At 43.0% G+C, this 19442-nt stretch overlaps 1 protein-coding gene across 4 annotated transcripts in view; it reads right to left on the bottom strand.

Moving 5' to 3' along the window:
- Positions 1–19442, bottom strand: part of FYN (FYN proto-oncogene, Src family tyrosine kinase) — a 541378-nt gene that overhangs the window by 256895 nt on the left and 265041 nt on the right. For 2 of the 4 annotated variants that reach the window (XM_078649135.1, XM_078649133.1), the window contains exon 3: positions 16670–16739. The exons of the other annotated variants lie outside the window; for them this stretch is intronic. The gene's annotated coding sequence lies outside the window, so the exon portion shown is untranslated. The remainder of the gene's footprint in view (positions 1–16669; positions 16740–19442) is intronic. 4 annotated transcript variants of the gene reach the window in all.

Raw genomic sequence — 19442 nt, 5'->3', positions numbered from 1 at the left:
ACATCCTTGTGTGACCACCAGCATGTTACTTATGGAAAGTCTGAAGCTTTGGACAATACTCGCAGAGTGACACAGATCCACACTGTGGGACTGGCTTTCGAGTACGTTCCGAGCAAGATCCTGGACATGTAGACTCCACAGGAGGTTGAATGTCACACATGAATTATCAAATGGGGAGAAATGATACAGCATGCTTCCAGAATGCAGTGCATGCAGCTGTAGGCCGCCTTGACAAAAGGGTGGTCCCCGAAACACGTCTTGGCTATTTCCTTGGAGGTGTGGAATAGTTGGCCAATACAAGATTATGAACTTGGAACTATTAACAGTAGAGTTTGTTTTAATTCATGAACACAATACAGAATGTGTGGTGTTCGACCTCCCGTAGAGTCTACTTCTGCAAAAGTGCACCATAGGGGATTGGTGCTGGAGGTGATGACGATGCCGGACAGTCATTTCCTTGTCACCCTGAACTTTAACTTGAAAGATTGTGGACATGGTGGCAAAGCAACAGGAGTATATGCTGTTCAATGCTTATTAACCTCTTGGCTGCTGCCGTCGGCCAACGGTCGTCACGTGCACTACCTTGGTAGTGCTGCGAACGTCCGTTGGCCAACGGTGCCCCACCCGTTTTTCAAACGTTCAGCACTGGAGCTGAACATTCGACGCAGGCAAGGTGTTAAGGATGCTTTAAGGTTTCCCACAATACCTTCAGTGGGCAAACAAAAAAGTGGGAGGGGCACTTTGATGCTAGTCCTGAAGGTGCCTGGGAAAAAGGATAACATCTACAAAAAGTTGATTGAACAACAGCCAAAGCATATGAGAGTTCACGGTGGTGTCACTTTCTTCAATGCGCTTTTCTCCAAAATCTTGGAAAAGCAGGTTAAGGGTGTAATGGAACAATAGTTCAATATATGTTTGGGCTGAAAGGTTTTAGAGAATTAGGAAAATGCTTTTTACCTTCATTAGAATGGGTAAGAAAGTGTTATAATTATGGGTAGGCAGAATGTTTTATTTCACCTACAGAATTGGCGGAATTTGGCGACTCTGCCAATCTTGTAAGATGGAAATTCGGGTAAATTCCACCAATCGCCATGTGGTGGAATTGTTTCTCGCAGTGCTCCAGAAATACGAGTGTAAGTGAGTTTTGGTGTCTTCCAGTGTGATTATCTAACGTGGGCAGTGACGGGCATTTGTGAGTGTTTGCGTTCAGAAGCCTGTACCTCAAGTAGATTTGCTACCACTCAGGTAAATTTTCTACCTGGGTGGCAATAAAATCAACTTGAATGGTGGTGAGGTCGTGCGCACGCCATAGTGCAGTTTGCGTGTTTTTCAGCACTGTTCACGCTATTGATGATAAATTACAACGCGAACACCGCAATGAGCATATTTTGCGTCCATTGGAGGAACTCGATGGAATCTCACAGAATTTATATGGTACTCAGAGGAATTCTATGAGTTCCCTAGTTATAATAGTGGTAATAGAATGAAAACTGAAAACTAATAATATTGTACAGTGCTTTTGTGAACAAATTATCAAAGACGGTGCTAGGAAAGGGTGTAAAACGTATCTGTGCCGTACGGATTTCTTTGCAGACTTAATTTTGAATTTCTGATGCATTTTGTTGGCTTCACATGAAGCTTTGCGGTAGACACAGCAGTTTGCTTGCTGGGCTTGTATATCCTGGAGGTTTCAGATGTTTACGCCATCTGGCTTTGATTTATTGGCTGGGTAGTTTGTGTCTTTTTTAATTCTTTGCTTTTTCAAGCGCAAATTGAGACTGCTGGTGTGACCTTTTCAAGAGAGTTAAATTGTATACGTCTAAGAAAATAAAACAGTAAATGGCAGATGAGACGGACTGGTGATATATCAAAGTTATTAGCAGGATTACAAGCAGCTCGCGACTAATATCTAGACATGTCACATCAAAGCGTCCTCCTGATCTAACAGATAACGGGAAGGAGAAAACAAAATCTATATCAAAGGAAACATTCTTGAAAAGAATAACAATAGTTTGCACTTACCGCTTTAGCGGATTGTATTTAGTGGAAATCTAGTTCCAAAATGATGCATACTACAATAGAATAATTAGGACAATTTACCAGATATGTACATTGTCAAAAATAACGTACATAGGCTTGTGTGTTGCGGCATGCTTGAAAAGGAGATATATTTCTTGAGGCACTAATTTTGTGGGTGAGAAACATGGTCTGAAGGGATAGAGGCTAGAACTCAATTTTCATAATGAAGTTCACAGAAATGTAAAGCGATAGACTATTAATCCCAACTAAAGAAAGGTATACACCCTTTTCAACCCAGGGAGTGGTCAACCACCTTGATGTCTTAACCTTTAGGAAAAAGGTCTTGGAGAAACATATATAAATTAGAAAAGAGACAGGTTTTAGAGTAAGAGTGGCAGTCCAGTTGAAGGCCACGAATAGGCGTACAACTGAACGGATGATGGTAAAAACCACGGCCAATGCAATATACGGGAAACGAAAGACAAATCAGGCTACAATCTTCTGCGAAACAGTTTTTACACAGTGGCTCAAGTTAGCTGCAAGCGATTTTCCTTTTATCTGCTTGTGCAATATATGGAGTCTTTTTGGAAATCATATAGTGTTACTTAAGCAAGCAACATCCTGAGACATTCTTAGAAGTTTCTACAAGTTCCATTCCATATATTACTATCGGCACCATTCTATGTTTGTGTATCTCACATTAGTCTCATCTCAAAATACATTTACTGCTATTTCATACTAATTTATCCTTACCTGAAGAGAACTAATCAATACTAGTGCGCTTCTCTTTGTGGTTTCCCCCTCTACTGCTATACCTGGCCGATCCGATCATGATCTTGAAATTGAACCTGATCTGATCTAGGACAAAGATAGGTAGATTGAGGCACTTGCTTCAATTGCTTTCAGATGGCATTTCTCAACTACACTAAAGTAGCATCCACTTGACCTTCCACTGAGAAGGTTTCATGGTCAGAGTCACACCAATATTGTGATGTCCTGTCTCATGTCTTGGGTGTTTCAGTCATGGTGTAACAGGGGCCGTGGAGGCAAAATAAGGTATTTATACTTAACAGAAATGTACGTCCACATAACCAAGCTACCCCTCGCCCAAAATTTCCTTTTTTTTGCCTGAGATTTTGCATTTATTGTTTCTGTTACTTTTTTATCACCCTGATGTATGCCACAACAACATATCCCAAAGTTGCTGAATAGGCTTGGAACACTCTTCTTCTAGATATCAGTTCAGAACACACTTATTTTGGTTGAGTAAAACTCTGAAAATATGCTTTTTCCAATTGTCTTGATCTATCCATCAGTTTCTCCACTTATAGATTGCAGCACCAGGATACCCGTGGGTAGTTGTGTGCTTAATGAATTAAAATCAAACCAGTCAGTCAAAATTCTGGTAGCAGTTGCATCACATTTCCGATTCTGGGCGTGCATATTCACCCTAACTTAGATGACAGGGCAGTAAGAACAGGGTACAAAGGGAGAGGGGCAGATAAACAGTTTCTTCAACTCATTCTGGGGGTTGTGTCCAGCATGTTCCTTTCTTTAAATTATAAAACAATCATTTTAGCAACCTGGACACAGTGTTGGGTCAAGCGTCCCCTTCTTGACACAGGGTGAGCTTTTGAAAGATCACTGCTCACAAAAAAGCAAATTGACTATAGCTTGGTGACCCCGTTGTAGATAATGCCATACGCTACCTTAACCTCTTGGATGCTATGGGAATTCCCCTGCTGTGCTGGGATTTCGTGATCCTCATAGGTTCATGACGAGCTGGGCTCGTCATGAGCGTGCGAGGAGGCTACTGCATGACGAGCCCAGCTCGTCATGAGCGTGGAAGGGGTTAAGGATGAGTCCTTTTCAACCCACTTTGCTATCTCAGTGATGTAGCTTAAGCTTTGACATCTATGGCATAAACTTTGATCAGCCTCTCTGTTCCATTCAATGGGCTCATTTTATGACAAGCAACATTTATGTTGCCTCCTAAGATGTTCCAATCACAGATGGTACCAGATTAGACATTAAAGCAGCAGAAGGTCAGAATGTAATGTCTTCACCTCACTTCAGTTAGGGGTCTTTAGGAAACAATTATCATGCATATTATAAGGCACATAGGGCCACACGTACGAAGCATTTTTGCGGTCATGAGCAAACGAACTGGACTTTTCCCACTGGAAATATGCTTTTACATATGTACAAAACACAAACTGAGATTCGGTAACACGTTACCAAATCGCAATTTGTGTTTGCAATTTGGTAATTGGAGGGGACGTGTTTAGGACATCCTTTCCAAATACCAAATCTGAATGGGAAGTATGTATGTTTTGCAACCGAATTACGGTTGCAAAACATTAATATTTTACCGACTCCTTGATTGAGGTGGGTGACCTATTCGCAAATAGGAACCCCTACCCCAATGAAAATGGAAAACAAATATTTTTTAAGAGCAAGCAGTGGTCACATGGACCACTGCCCACTCTTCAAAATTAAACTGCAAAGTTACTTTTTTTCTTTTTAAGTGCATCCTGTTTTCCTTTAAGGAAAATGGCTGTATTTAAAAAAAAATGTGCTTTACTAAAAGCAATTATAGACATGGTGGTCAGCTGACCTAAGCAGGCCACCGTCCCAGTGATGGCTGCAATTTCTAATGGGTCGCAAATTGCGACCTACCTCATTAATATGCATGAGGGAGGTGTATTTGCGACCCACTAGGAATCGCTAAAGAAACTCAAAAGCAATTAGGAAATGGGTATTCTTAATGTTAGTACATCTGGCCCATACTGCTGTCCTTTCTCTTTAAGTGGGGAAGTGAGAGATCACTTACAAGCATCCAGGATAAAAAAATGTTTTAAACAAATGCATCTGCAAGTATCTTAGACTGAGCCATGCAGCATCATGTGGCCTGTGATGAGAAGAGGTGGGAATGAGCAGTTATCAATTTAGTTCCTACTGCAAAGGCTTTTGGGGCACTGCCACTGACTCAGTGCTTAATTTGAACAGGTGGTTGCTGGTGCTCGGCAGTGGAACTTAATTATCAACTCCGGCGCTTCTGACTGTCTGCCACAAGGTGGCGCTGTCTGGTTAATTTATAGATAATCACAACAACAGTTAATTATTAATTCAATATACATTAAAAAAAATTACTGTTGCCTGACACCCAACCGTTCGTGTAGCTTTGGAGGCCTGAAATAGTAAACATTGTCACACTTGTAGTGTGATGGTTATTTTTTGTGTTATACTATAATGGGAAGCATGGCAGGGGTAATGTGTGGGGCAGGTTGCAGCGGCCTCCTGACGAGAGCCCTGGCACTTTTTTTTTCTTTACAAATTAAGCACTGCACTGAATAACAGAATATTTGTGTTCTGATCCCTGCTGGGGAGATGGGAAGTCTTGGCTCTCAAAGAAACCCTTTCAGTGTTCCTTCTGTTATGATACAGACTACTGAGCAGCGGAATAGGACGCGTGCTTAGAAGCACAATGCCAGAAAGCAATGACGGACAATCCTAGTGAACTGCACATTATATAAATAAAACTGTTTTACCAGCAGTCACATTATAACCCTATTCATATTCTTAGGGCTTCAGCGCTGCAATTACATTTTTACACACTTTACGCAGCTACCTAATTTGAGATCAAATTTAAATAAACGCACTCCATAAATGTGATAAATAACAGTGACCTCCTTCTGAGAAAGGCAGCATCGGTATTTTTAATACTCGCGCAAAGCATAAAATGAGAAATCCATTTGTTTGTGAACACATATGCTAATTGCTCAGCAGGGGCACAACTTGAGCTGGCAATCTTCCCGGGGCATTTGCATCTGAACTAAGTCAAAACTGAAAGATTACACTCACAACAGAGGGGCTTTTGTACAATCAGTTGGGTGCTCAATGAGGCCTGAGTCTAGGGGACTGCTGGGAGCATTTTGAAGAGAATCACTGTGTTTTTATCTGCAATATTTAGGATGTAACCCAATTTCCCACCTCCTCTTCGCTCGTCATTTTTTTGGGTGTTAAAGGATAAAGCACAGGAAAGAAAGAGGCCAAATAACTATGCTCTACCCACATTGTTCTCCCTGTTTGGTCTTAAATCTAAAAAAAAAACAACGGGGCGAGCGCACCTCGGGCCTTCTAGCCGTTCACAACCTACTGCCCACCCACCATGGACACAACAGACCACCTTTGGCGTTAGAACAGCCTCAGTTTATTACATTATTCAAAAGTGTGAGACAAAGCATCTTTCATCATTCATGTTTCAGGACATGCAGCTATCTTATGCATAATTCATCCATTTACAGTCAATTCTGTATTATGACCAAAGATAACTCATCTTACAGTCATAGCCATTATTGGTTGCCCATACATCACTAAGTCCATTGACATGACTCAACAGGGCCTTGGCTGGGTCTGGTGGCTTAGTGGACTAATGCGTCCACTGTAGGCGCCTGTGTTCAACCTCAAGGACACAGGTTCAAATCCCGGCGGGTCCACTCAGCCTTTCATCCTTCTGAGGTCGATAAAATGAGCACCATTGAGTTGGGTAACAATAGGCATCTGTTATTCAGTGTCAAGATACCCACGGGTGAACATGTGCTTTACACATACACACGTTATATTACTGACATCTGGCATTCGCGGCCCCGTGGCCATGCCTGGGCAGCAAGTGCCATGTCCGCCCAGAACTTACCATCTCATGGCCCTTTACTTGCCTACCAGGGCCCCTGCAGTGAGGAATCCCAAGTACCCTGCCTGGGCATTGTTGTTCTACCACCTGTGATGCCAAGTTCTGGCTACACTGGCGGTTGTTACCTGCCCCTTCGTTATCCCTGCCGTGCGCCATCCCAAGGACCGAAGCTTGGGCGTTCTCTCGTCTTCTCCCATGGGATGCAGAAACAATCTTTCTCTTGCTTTTTTTATTATTTGGGTGTCATCCACTCCCCTTTTTTCATGCCCAACTTTCTCTGCAGATATGACACCCGTGATTGTGTGGTGTGGAAGGGTAGAATAACGATTGTGGCAAACACTGAAGGCCCCCCCTTAGCAGAGCCGCCTTTTGGCAGAGCAATAACCCTGCCCCAATAGCCCTGATTGGGTGCTTTACAACATGTGGACCAAACCGTGCAAGCCTCCTGGCTGCATGTCTCTCTATCGCCACCCACAGGAGGCATTAGTCGCAGTCCCCTCTCGGGTCCGGCTAACGCCTCCTGTGCCTGTGCTCTTTGTTTGAGTGTTCAAGATCCCAGACAGGAGGATTTCACCATCAAAGATGGCTGTCTACATGGCCTTGTGCTTACGCTAACTTGACTTGACGCCTTTCCGACTACAGGAAGTATGCTACCGCAGTCACAGGTAGGAGGAGCTTGAGAGACGACAGCCCACCTCTGCATACTCAATCCTTGTCCTTGACCTGTACTAGCGGCAACAGCTGCTTCTTCCTCTGGGCAGACATTTAGCCTAGGTAGAGGAAGTGTTGCTTGGGAAGTGAACATGGATGACAGCAGATAGTGTTCTTTGCAGATAATGGTGATCTAACTCACTTTGAAAATGACTGAAATGTAATTTCCTAGTACTTGGCACAGGTTTCTTTGGTTCGATGTGTTCGTACTTGTGCAGACCCTGATAGGTTGGTGTTGGTCACTTTGTATCAAAAATCCCAATGCCAAGATTCCCCATCAAAACTGCCTTGAGTTCAGAACCTATTAGCAGCAGGAACAATTGCTGCAGTGACAGGTGATTGCCTGCAGAGGGCATGTGTGACGACTGCAGTAATACTGCCCCAACTGGCAGAAAGTATATAACAAGGTTCGATTGGCCTAAAACGCAATCAGGCAGTGTCTGAAGGGCTGGTATGACAGATCAGAATGTGGGACGGTTTTTTAGCAGATTGTGGGTCTGTTCCATGGCCAGGTGGGCTGGTTTCTACCACAAATGTTGCCCGCAGCACACACATATCAATAGAGTCTCCCATTTCTTGCAGAATATCCATACAGCTTGGCTTTACAAGTTCAAAACTATTGTTTTGCAAGATCTATTGTTACAAATCCTTAAAAATATACACAGAGGGGACTCTGGCTCTATCTCAAAGAGTATTTCTTTTTCACCTCTTGCTACTGGCTGTTTGGTGGGATGTATGACGGTACAACGCGTGCTTTCACAACGCGTACCGTTACCACGCAGGTTTTACAATGCAAGTCGTTACAACGACTTGCATTGGGGGGCGCTGGATAGTGAATAGTTTAATTTACTATTCCAACTTCAGTCCCCGTGGATAGTAGGGAAGGTGTTGGATAGTAAATTAAACTATTCCCTATCCTACAGCGCCCTCCAGCGCAAGTCGTTGTAACGACTTGCGTTGTAAACCCTGCGTGGTAATGGTACCGCGTTGTGAAAGTTTCGTTCTAAAGGATGTTTCCCGTTTGGTGCATTGTTCCACCGCCAAAGGAGTGCATGCAATGCATGAGGGATTATTTTATAGCTGAAAAGCTCTCTCATTCATTGTACAGTTTGTTGCTTCATCCAAGAACACTTTATATCAGGTGATAATGTTGTACTGTTTATTTTACAATAGTGGACAGTGCCGGGCAAGTCATCTGGGCCTATTACGCATAGACGCACATGGCCTGGCTTAAACCCACATTACCGATCCTGCCCACACTTCTTCTGTTTCTGGTAGGAATTCCTATAAATTGCTAACGCAATGGGTATTGATTACTGCCTCTTCAGGTACCTGGAGAGAGGAGGAAGAGTGAGCTTCCCATTTTGAGAGCAGTATGAATATCTCTCTGGCCGAACCTGCTAGAAAAGTTATTTTCTTCATTTCTAAGTATTTTATTGTTATTCGGGGTTACGAAGATAAGGAGAGGGGGGAAAGGGGCGGAGTATTATACAGTCATAATGAGAAAGATACTTGTAAAGCAAGAGTACAATCAAGAATACACCAAATATAGTCGGCCGGCTATGGATCCAAATACATTTGTAATTACAGGAGTATTGATTGAAGTAAACCCCCGGGGGTAGGGGGACTATGGGAAGAGGGAGAGAGGTATGACATACAGGTACCCCAGAAAGAGAGAGAGTGATAGAAGAAAAAGTGAGAGAGAGGAAGAGAGATGTCTAGATTGAAATACTACTAGGGATGTGATAGTATGTTGGGTTGAGTCAGCCCCAAAGTTGATGGTCGGGGATAATGTAGTTTAAGAGTATTTATTTTTTGGATGTATAGGTCTAATCTATACCATAGTTTCTGAGAAGTCTGACTAGTGTATGCAGAGTTATTGAGAGTGTTATCCGCGCTTCTAGTGAAGCTAGAAATGTTCTGCTGCTCTCCACCATCCATCTCTCTTACTGAGTTGCTTCCTTGGCAGGCGGCTCTCGCAGCAGATGGAAGTCTATTTCCCGTGTGTACGGCTCTGGTTTTCAAAACAGCTATGTGGGCCTGCTGCAGTGCCTCCCATCACACCGCACGAGCCTCGAAAACTTGGACGCCTTCCCAGGCCCAGCAGTGTCATTGGACCCAGTTCCCCGATTGACGTTAACAACGCAAACTCCTGAGCACTCAACGCGTAGTCTGTGAGGAAGATCTTATTCGATGTGCGTGACCACCCCATCTCACCCGCGCACCCCATAAAAACTGATCCGCAAAAAAAAAAAACGCTACCACAAGAATCAGACTGCTGAGTTGGAAAGCCGTAGCAATAGTAGAGCCCTGTGGTAAAGGGTGGAAACTGGAGAAAAACATTTGCGCCCACATTCTGGCAGCAATTGTGTTGTTGGACTGGACTCAAGTTTGTAAAATGTACTCCTCTGTGTTTTTTAAAGCGTTCTTTAACATCATAAAAAGAAACCCACAATTAAGAACTCTTTGCATCCTGGTCTTAGTGTGTTGTACATCACAACGGATGTTCAGAATGTTTTTTTAAATCCCAGAGCTGAGACCTGGCTCTATGCTAGGCTCTGGACGCTGCAACAAAATCGCTGAGTATTTACCTCCAGCAGTCAGTCCACGCCAAATATAGCTAAAGGCCTGGACGGCGGGAAAAAATTCCAAGAACCACCAAAAGTTGTGACAAAAGTCATCACAAAGCCACAGTATGCCGTGAAAATGAAGGTTATGTCTTGCAGCTTCCATTTTGTTCTGAATTCTGGGCTGGTTATGAATTTCACCGTGGGGGGCATTCTCAGCCAGATTAAAGACTCACAGCACTGCACATCTGCATTTGAACATCTGAAATAACCCGCCACACCCCCCTTATTCCCTTTGTTTCTTATGTGGAGGTAACGGCGAAATCAATCACTATGTTGAACATTAGTAAACAAAATGGCCGCTAAATCTGGAGGGGCTAATCAGTTTTGTGAAGAGATTATCAAAGACTTTGAAATATCTTCTGTAACAAATGAGCTTTCACAGCCCTCCAGAATTGTAGACTATTGGTGAAAAATCCCCATCTGGGGACCTGAACACGAGAGGTCTTCCAACCTCTACTCCACTCACAACTAGATTTAGCAACAGATCTTGAGGATCACTGGATATGAAATCATGACCAGCGTTGTACGGGCAGATGTATTTCCTCAAACACAGAGGGGCAGTATTAAGGGGCAACGTAAAGACCAAAGAGTTCTGAAAATCACCCTACGCATGCCAAGCAGCCCATCGTAACCTTGTCAACCCTATGTGACAATTTCATGTGTTTTCAATGGCTGGAATCAAGCAACACGCTTGTAACTGAGAAAAAAGCTATAACAGTGATCTGCCGGGCCAGCCCAAATGGGTCTAAGCCAACAAAGTCAATGCATAAGTTCCAAGGAAAAAATAACCTCTTACAGTGGGGAGCTGTATTTATGATGTCTGCATGAAATTATGCACTTTGCACAATTGTATGAGATTTAGTTTTGGTTTTCAGGGGCACGACGTCCCAAGCTAAAGTCCCCCAAAGGTAGTAACTCAGTGACACTGGTGGTTCTGGAGGCTATATTGTCCCATAAAGGATTTCTAAAAACGTTAAATTATCCTTGCGGCAGATAACAGAAAAGGTCTTCAACTGTATTTACTCAACGAAAAGGTATTTAAGAAATATTAAGAGTGGGAGGCTCAAACCTGACTGCTGATTATTCTTTAAGATCATGGGTACCGCTTCCTCAAGTTTGTCAAGTAAATGTATTTGCAAACTTTTTTTTTTTTTTGATGGTACCACACTTACATAGCAATTTAAAATACTGCGATCATAAATACGTTTCACCCTTCATCGTGCATAGATATTAGATGGCAAATCAATAGCAACATTCGTACAGACAGTTTTTAGAAAGGTTGACACCACAGGGTATGGACAGGAATGCACTTGATATGCACTTATGCTGCACGTATTCTCTCCATAAGCATAATGCAGGCACAGATAGCAGGTATGGTTACTGAGGATGGAAACTGACAGAGGCATCTAATGTGAGGAGATAGGCTCGCAGCGGTTGCCATATGTCACGGGGTCTGGAGGTGGGCGGCTGCAGGTTGGCAAAGAGCTCGCTATTAGTATTACAATGTATTAAGCTATTAATCCATGTGTTTCTGGTGGGTGGATACCTACTGCCCCATTGTATATCGATTTCTCTTTTGGCAAGCAGTAAGGCAATAGCTTGAGGGAAATCTTGGACGTATCCCAAGAGTGCCAGTGGTGGAGAGGGTGCAATGGCGGTTTGAGTCATGCTTACTAAATCGGTACATTTTTCTCACCAATACGGTGCTTTCTTACTGGATGTCCACATCATGTGGGCAAATTCTGCGATTGGGGAGTGGCATTTGGGACAGTCGTGTGATCAAGTTGGATGTAGTCAAAACTATTTAGCTGGCGTAGCATATGCTCGCCAGATATATTTAAAATGTATTCATTTATGATGGTGGTTAAGGGATATCAATCGCATTTGAGCGCAGGATTTATAATATTGTGAGTCCATTAGTGTGTGTCCTAGGTCCTGTTCCCAGGTGGTACGTATCTTGGCGACCCGAGTAGGGAGCAAGGCCAGGCTAGCGTGATAGAGTTCGGAAATTAAATGATCCCCTTCAGTGTCCCTAATAATCTATGTCAGGGGTGGAAAGTCAACTGGTTCTATGAGGTAGCTGGGGATCTGGGCTTTAAGTTCTCCCTACAGCCATCTCAGCACAAAAATGTACAGCAGGGTCGCAGTTTGGAAGAATGTATCCTCCGTATGTGAGAACACATGTCCGTCGGGGAAGAGGTCACCAATTGTGTTCAGGGAGTATCTAGAAAGAGCTTGCTGGACCAAAGGCTCTTGTGTGATGGGCCACCGAGGGTTGGCAGCTAGAGGAATGGCTGAGGAATAAAGTAAATCGTATCCAGTCATTCGAATCAGCCGCTTCCAGGCCCAGCTGGTTATGGATATCGTTTGAAATTTGTGCGGGTCACGTGGCAAACCAGCCGGTAGCAATGCCGTCAATGGTATCAGAGCAGCCAGGTCAACCTCAGGCTTAGTGCAGGGTATCCGAGCATTGGAGTGATACCAGTGATGGGCAAAGCTACATTGTGCCAATAGATAGTAGAGGTGAAAGTTAGGGACCCCCGCGCTCGTACGGAAGGACCATTGTGTCCTAACGGATTCTCTGCTGTTTGCCCCCTCAGATAAGGGGTCTGAGAGTGGTGCGGAGTGTTGCAAAAATGTTTTAGTCAGTGGGATAGGGTTGCTGTGAAATAGGTACAAAAACTGAGGCAAGACCACCATTTTGATATTGGCTATTCGGCCCGCCAATTTACTCGTAATCTGGATGCAGTCGGCGAAGGAATCCTACTCTTCAAGAGAGACACAAATTGGATACAACTTCACATGATCTCTAAAAACATTGGCGCCCTTGACCTGGAACTGTTTCCTTGAACAGGCCATGAGGTAGGCTACGACTAAATAATCGAACATCTATTCTGCCAGGATCACTGCAATGTAGATGGGAGTCCTTTTCACAGAAGAAGCCATAAGAGTCACCGCAAGAAAGTAAGCTGTTGTCTGTCCCTGGTAACAGAGCCAGATGCACTTGATTTAAAAAAAAGAAAAAAAGGGCTTATGCCACATTAGATGCGTCTATCTCGGTAATACTCATGAAACCCCGGTTGCAAAAGCGAGAGCTGAATAATGAACTACCAAGGTTTCACATGAATGAACAAAGATGAGAAATGCAGAATGACAGCAGAGAAGACAATACTCCCAGGAGGCTGAGCTAGTATGCATGCATCAACTCAAGTGGTACAAATTGGCAATCAGAAAGGCAGAAAATATTTACTATTACAAAAGGGTAAAGAATTCCAAAAGAAAATAATCAGAGTCTGAGATTAACTAAAAAATACACTAATCTGAGCTTTCTGAAGAATGATGTAATGTGCTGTCTGGCTTCTCGACAAAATGCACAAATGGAATTGGGGTGTGTGAAATAACAAATTTTACCTTGCAAAATGTGAAAATGAACCAAAATTGCACATGTTGATCGTTGGTATCTCAAATAACTCTTTTCCGAAAGGACATAAATCAGACAAGCCACCAACAAGAGGCAGATTCGTGTATTTGATATAATTTGGCAAGACATTTCCTAAGAAAACAAGTCACCTGTGGACAAACATTGTGCAAAATCTTGTATAACTTAATTTTAATACATTTAATAATTTCACGTGATGTGATATTCAAGAATTTTGCACGCACAATTAGAATTTCATACTGGCCTCTAGGGAACATAAACTGACTCCTTATATCAATGATAAGTACAATGATGAAGAGTATTGCATATTCACTGCCTTATGCCCCAGACCAACCCCATCATCTAAGACATTTTTAAGACATATTGCACATAAAAGGTCAGATTTAGAGCTTGGAAGATGGGTGACTCCCTCACAAATGTGATGGATATCCCATCCCCCTGTTTACAAGAGCATTAGGATATAATCCACCTGCAATAAGGCGGATGGGATATCATCACGCGTGTAACGGTGTATCGATACATCAAACTCTAAATCAGGCACATGGTTCTTATCCTTAGGAAAAAGAAAATTGATCAGGATCTCCCATTAGTCTCTCACGTAACCTCAATGTATTTACATGTTGCTATAAAGTCAGATTTGTGGGTATGTCTCAATATATTTATATAATAATCTTTACTTACACAGGAGTCAAAAAAGAAACCCCTTGAACTTCTGTCCATACCAATACTCTCTGACTCTTACTAAACCTCTTTGAGTGCTGTGGACTCCCAAAGACCTATTCCAAACTTGTCAAAGAGTGTCATAGAGCAGTGTGGAGTAGAGTGTCAGAGTGGAGAGGCATAGAGTGAAGTGGAGTAGCGTAGTGTGTCGTAGAATAGAGTGACGTAAATTGTCATTGAGTGCAAAGAGGGAGTGGCGTGGAGCGTCGTAGAGTGAAGTAATGTCGTAGAATGGCATAGAGTGGAGTAGAGTGCGGTGGAGTGGCATTGGATGGAGAAGAGTGTTGGTGGAGCAAGGTTTAATGCAGTAAAACATCATAGAGTGGAGTGGAGTGGAGTGTCGAAGAATGGAGTATAGTAGAGGGTAGAGGGAGTAGGGAGGCCTAGAGTAAAGTGACGTTTAGTACAGTCGGGCAGAGTATTTTGGTGTAGAGTGCAGTGAGTGCATTGGATTTGAGTAAAGTGGTGTAGAGTGCATTGGCGTAGGGTGCAGTGGTTTAGAATACGGTGGCATAGGGTAGACTGCAGAGGCGTAGAGTGGCGCAACTTAGAGTGCAGTGGCGTAGAGTCGAGTAGAGTGGCATAGAGTGCAGTGGCAAAGAGCAGGTTGTTTCAAATTAGAGTGGAGTGGTGCAGGGTAGAATGCAGTGGCATAGAGTAGACTGGCGTAGAGTAGAGTGGCATAGATTACAGTGGCGCAGCGTTGATTGCAGTGGCATAGAGTAGCCTGGCGTAGAGTGCAATGGCATAGAGTGCAGAGGAATAGAGTGCATTGTTTCAGAGCAGATTTAAGTGGTGTAGACGGAGTGGTGCAGGGTAGATTGGAGTGGTGCAGGCTAGAGTGCATATATGAGGGAGAGGGGTTGGCCTAACGGCTAAGGCGCTCGACCTCGTACCTGAGGATCTGGGTTTGAGTCTCGGTAACGACGCCAAAAACCTCCTGTGATTCTGGGCAAATCACTTAATCTCCCCGTACCTAAAAAAAATGAAAGTGTGTCCTCATGTAACGTAACTGGTGCTATGTAAAGCGCTCTGATACCTGATTCCGTTCGGGTCTAGTTCGCGCTATATAAAACTCTGCAAAAAAATAAAAAATATATAGTAGTGGTATAGAGTAGTGACGTAGAGTGCACTGGTGTATAGTGCACTGTTGCAAATTGGAGTGGCGTAGAGCGGAGTGGTGCAGAGTGGAGTACACTGGCGTAAAGTGCAGTGGCACATAATGCAGTGGCTTAGCGTATATTGTTTGAGAGTAGAGTGAAGAGGCGTAGAGTGGAGTGCAGTGCTGCAAATAGCGAGAACTATTGCATTGCAAATGCCTGTTCAATTTGTCTCCACCCCATCCCTGTTCCCCACCTGCCCCCATCCCACCACTATGTCAACACTCTAGCCGCTACTGGTAAGCACTGATGCACAACACTGTGAAATGCGCCACTGCAACTCGTGTTCACTCTGTCTTGTGCTCAGCACACCGGACAACTGTCAACTACATATGTGTGAATAGCGGGTGCTGTTTGGGATTTCCTTCAATACTCCTATTTAAAAGATACGAACAAAAAGCAAATTCGCATGTACCTTATAGCATTTTTTTAATACCAGACCAGAACCAATATATGACACACGTTAGCTTGGAGGGGCGCACAATCAGATCCCCCATTATGAAACACCACCAAGGGGGAAATCTCTGCCCTATGGGCTTTATCACCAGTCGGCGGAAGGTTGAATCAGAATGCTTCCACCAAAGAGGCCCTCCATCACATCTACCCACAACCGTGGACATCAGTCTGCCACTGAGAACCAAAATCCCCAGGAAGTCATTCCAAGAAGTCAAGGAATTATAAATGCATGCTACATAAAAACTGTGCTTCATAAATGAGGCTCCCGGTTTTCCGTTTTTACTGATTCTTACAGATAAATACAGACAGAAAACAATTTATTTTCCTGTCTGTATTTATTTTTAAATGTGGATAAAAACGGAAGTTGGGTTGTTTTTGAGTGATTCTAAATGTTGTCAATCATGACTGCCAGGCCAATAGCTGTGGGTGCAGATTGTCAGGCAAGGAAATAAAAAAAATAGGGATTTTGGTAAAGAACTTTAAACAGCAGTAGATTTGCACATCCTTGATACTAAAATTTACATATTTTCTTACAAGTGCATATTTTACCATCTGAGTGTGTATATATAATTGAAACCTGTCAGGCATTAACTGGTTAAATAAATGTAGAAATATACACATTTCAGCTTCATTTTGTCACAAACCCTAAAATAAATATGGATAAATACAGGTAAAATTAGCAAAACATAAATATGGATAAATACCGACGGAAATTACAAAAATATAAATACCATAAAACCGGGAGCCCTATTCATAAAGTAACACACAAAATTGGTTTAATCAGTTTCTTACTTATATCAGGTATGAATCACACTGAAGCTTTGAAAGTATGAACACTTACCAGACTGTCCCCCAAACAAATGTAATTTTATATACACCACATCGCTCCTAAAAGAGATGGAAGACAGGTCCTGCAAGAAAAAAAGAGCCCACGTCAGGAAGTTGTACGGCAAGGGAAATATGTATCATAAATCATTTTAGCCGGTGCCTTTGTGCAGCATGTTCTTGATGTCTTTCAGCTTTCCTCACAAAAAGCGCGCGCAGCCCTGCTAGCCCATTGTGGAATGCGAACATGAACACAGGCAGAATGTCCTTTTGTTAATTACTAGGCCGCGGGCAACAATGGCGGACGCTCCGTCTGTTCTCACGTTTAAAGACTTGCTCGAACAGTCATTATAAGTCGCCTGCCCGTTAGAAATGTTTTAAATGCGTTTTGTTCTAACTGTAGGGGGCTCAAAGACCTATAACACTCAATAAATAACGCAATAGAACTGGAAAGCGTCACACAGGACAAACTGCATGCCCAAAATGGCGGAGATTAAATAATGACGCAAATTAAAAAGATATTAGGAAAATATTTTGGGATCAGAAAGATGAATTGCTGAGGGAAAAAAGTAGGTCAATATGGCGGCCTCCGAGGAACAGCTTAAAGGAATATGATACAGAGCTTCAAAGCAATAGGTGAAAATGTATGGGTTGCGTGATCGAGTCCCTCAGGCAGTGCTTACGGATCACACTCATAAACCCGGAAGTGCACACACAGCGAAACAGGGCCTGGACTGGCCAGGGCTTTTGTGACTTTACTTGGGTTATTTGGACTCCAGATTAAGCATTATCACTGGCCGTTGAAGATTTCAGAACAACGTACTAGTAATTACTGTACCATAAATACTCGTGGATTCATTACAAGTCCTATGTAACCCTGAATGGAAGCTACCAGTTGAACTGGAATTACAAGATCCACGGCAACTCTGCGTATCAGGAATATTTGACTCAGAGATTTCGTTTGCTCACATCTTTGGGTGAAATATTGTACTAAAATATGTGGAAATTGGTGCAGTAATGCAGATTTCTGGCTGGCGGGTGTTGCTGATTCCTTACACCCTTCCCAGTGCTTAATTGCAAAAACATATGTGCCAGGGCTCTCGCCAGGAGGCTACTTCAGCTTGAACCACACATTGCCCCTACCATACTGCCAATGACAGTAACAGCACAACTACTAATCATGACCCCAGGATGGCTACCACTGTGTTCCCTACCACGTCGTGCTACTCCTCTGAGAAACAAAAATGGACTTCGATCAGTCCTCGAACACATCCCCCATCCGGCCTACCCTTCAGGATACCAAATCTGTCAATCCTACCTCTGACCGTGGAGACCTAGCTTTTTGGCCGATGCCCAGTGGAGCTACTTGATAGCTATAGAGGAGATGGGCTATGGACTACCCCTTCGGCTGTCACCTACCTAGCCGGCCACTGGGCAGACCTTACTTTGTCTCTCCATTGTACTCTCCCTCCTACCCCTTTACTCCACCCACTTTCTCTTTTATACTCCATTTATCCCTCCTCTTTGCTCTTTAATTGTTTTCTCGTTAAGACCTAGCCTTTTGACTGATGCCCGGTGGAGCTACCTGATAGCTATAGAGGAGAAGGGCTGTGGACTTCCCCCTCGGTCGTCACCTACCCAGCCGGACTTTGGGCAGACTCTCCTTCGTCTCTCCTTCCATCCTATCTCCCTCCTATACCTTTACCCCACCCCCTTTCCTTTCTAAGCTCCATTTATTTCGCCTTCCGACGTTCTTGAAATGTTTTGTTGCAACTGAGTTAACTTGTAACTGATGTAATTTTGTGGAACCTTATGTAAAGCGCTCTGATACCTCCGGGTCTAGCCAGAGCTATATAAAACTCAAATAAATAAAATAAAAACATATAAATCACACTCCTAAAAAGTGACAATTTGGACTAATCCAGGCCCCCAAAGGTATAAGAATGACTTGAGCGGCAAGTAATAGTCATTTTTTAATGTATATTGAATGAATTATTAACTCGTTGTGGTCAGATATAAATTAACTAGACAGCCCCCACCTTGTGGCAGACTGTCACAAGTGCCGGTGTTGACAATTATGATTAACAACCACAGGGGCTGACCACAAACCCCGAGCCCGGGACAAATACTTATTATATCAAACAAAAAGGCTCAGGGGAAAAAGAAAAAAAATGTTAAAAATTGTAAAGATATCCAATATGTAGGTTAAAGAAGCCCTTCACAACAGCCTAGCAGTATCAAAATTATACATTTATTTATTTTTCATTTCAATGGTTTTGTTTCAACATATAAATAATCTCAAGCAAGAAAAAAGCTGGTATACAAAAACAATACATATAAATCAGACAGGTGGCACCAACAATACAAATCACAAAAAAGGAACACCATAAACATAAATACTGTGTCCTTATAAGAAAATTTTTTTTAAGCCACAGAGAAGCGTCGACGGCGTTTCGACCGATGCGTTATTTAACGGTCATCTTCAGGACTCAAGCCGGCTTCATGCACGTGGAAATTGTTTGCTGTCGTTTGAATCGAGTAGGTGCCTACAGGCGATGAGTCGGTGATAAATTCGGGTCATTGGGTGACCAGATGAATTACTTGAAGATTTCCACTTTGCAGTAGCTACAAATTTCTTTGTGAATTTACCCGCTTCTTTGCGTTACTGAACAGTGATTCTGGAGGACCTAAATTCTTAATTGGTTTACCTCCTCACCTTTTAAAGTTGAAGATCTCTATCTCAAGAACAAACTTTGAGTCCTGAAGATGACCGTTAAATAACGCATCGG

The sequence above is a fragment of the Lissotriton helveticus genome, chromosome 6 (genome assembly GCF_964261635.1).
Source record: "Lissotriton helveticus chromosome 6, aLisHel1.1, whole genome shotgun sequence".
Classification (NCBI taxonomy): Eukaryota; Metazoa; Chordata; class Amphibia; order Caudata; family Salamandridae; genus Lissotriton; species Lissotriton helveticus.
The sequence above is the reverse complement of the archived record's forward strand: the minus strand, read 5'-3'. Positions and strand labels throughout refer to the sequence as shown.